Genomic DNA, 1,803 nt, shown 5'->3' on the forward strand with positions numbered 1-1,803 from the left:
CAAAAAAAATTACATTTTGGTTTTAAAAAGTTGCTATAACCTGTAGTTTATGCACACCTGAGTGTAAGATAGGCTCAGATGTAGTTAGCAAAGATGGATGAATAAAAATGACAAATCTGACATCACTATGACAACAAAAACAAAGAGCAGTTCTGACCGTTAAATGTTCATTTATTTTTTCTGATAAAGTGCCTGAAAAAGCTTCACAAACACCAATATAGACCGATAATGTATTGGCACTGATATTTTGGGCATCCCTAATAATATTTTGTACAATGTTCAATATCTTTACATATGACTACAATGAGTATATATTGTTTGTTGTTGCTGTGTTTTTAGTCTGGAATTAATGACTGTTCTGCAAGTTTTTGCACTTTGCAAAGTGACCCCAGTGGGCCAGATTGGACAGGCCGGTTCTTGCTTGTGATCTGTATGTTTGACAGTAAGGTTTTATTATATTTAAAAAAAATGATTGTTTCATTGACAGACTTCACTCAATCACATCAATTATTTATGATTAAGTATGAATTCATCATTGTCACTGTCATTATTTCAGTCATGGAAATAACAGTCCATTCCTCCAACATACTTTTTTTATGTTTAGCCCAAAGAAACAACTGAGGGAGCCAAATTGGTCTGGGCTATTTTATCTGGAGGTGTTAGATCTTTATGATGCTCAGCTTCACACATTTCAATTCCAGTTGTACTACTGAAGGATGGTGTAGTGATTCCGTGTCTCACCAATAACTCTCTTCACATGGATCCGATCTGATGCAAGTCCTCATGTGGACCCAACTGCTTTTTCCCTTTAATAAAAGCTGGGTTCTTAAGCTCTGCATTGTACAGAGCCAGTGAGTCTACCACATCAAACCCTCTATCAGCCAGCATCACATCGCCTGGTGTGAGGCCATCTAAAAATCCACTGTTTTCAGTCAAGTGTTTGTCTGATGTTCTGCTGCCCCATCTGTTTTATATGACAGAAACTGTTCCTTGTGGTGTTCTCCCAATTAGAGATTTCATTATATGGTGGTGTTTGTATTTTGAGTAGGCCTGTGCTCTTGCTCTCAGGTCTCAAGGCTTTTCAATAAAAATCTCAAAGCAGTCAATAATACGGGCACATCTGTGAACGACCTGTCTAAATTTCACAGGCATTGAGAGCTGAAACTCATCTTGATGTGGCCAAAATATAAGTGCTGGAACAAGCCTGGCATTTAACACTTCAAGGGTGTTCTGAAATATTCGGCTGACAGTTGAACTTGAGATCTTAAAAAAACCGAGCAATGAAAAGGGGAAGGGGTTTGTACCAGTCTGCAGAGATGATATCACAAACGTTAAAACTACTTGTAACTTGGAATATGTAGAGATTTCAGTCACTGCCTTCACTTTTCCATTGTCTTGTTTGAATCCAATGTGGTCCACGTGGATTCTCAGTGGGTACTCCAGCTTTCCCCCACAGTCCAAAGACATGCAGTATAATAGATTAAATGATAACTCTAAATTGCCCGTAGGCAGTGGCGACCGGTCAATAGAGGGTGCTAGGGCGCCACCCCACCTCTCCCCACATCCTAAAACTTAAGTGAGTAAGACTTAAATACTTTGATATATATACTGCAGATTTCCTTAAATGAGCAATGTCAATATTGTGCAGTAGGGGAGTAAAATGTATAAATGCACTAAAATGTGCTGTTAAAAATGTTTTACGATCTCTAAAGTTACCGGTTGGTCACTTATTTCCGGCTTGGGGCACAATTTTTGGCCCATTTACTCTCACTATAAGTTGTACATGCACAGTTCGATCCTCTC

At 38.7% G+C, this 1,803-nt stretch overlaps 1 pseudogene; it reads right to left on the reverse strand.

The window, feature by feature from the left end:
• Positions 1 to 600: 600 nt before the first annotated feature.
• LOC146306289 (uncharacterized) lies at positions 601 to 1,467 on the reverse strand (annotated as a pseudogene).
• Between the last annotated feature and the right edge of the window lie 336 nt (positions 1,468 to 1,803).

The sequence above is a fragment of the Lutjanus erythropterus genome, chromosome 23 (assembly GCF_056507025.1).
Source record: "Lutjanus erythropterus isolate fLutEry1 chromosome 23, fLutEry1.hap2, whole genome shotgun sequence".
NCBI classification, from domain to species: Eukaryota; Metazoa; Chordata; class Actinopteri; order Lutjaniformes; family Lutjanidae; genus Lutjanus; species Lutjanus erythropterus.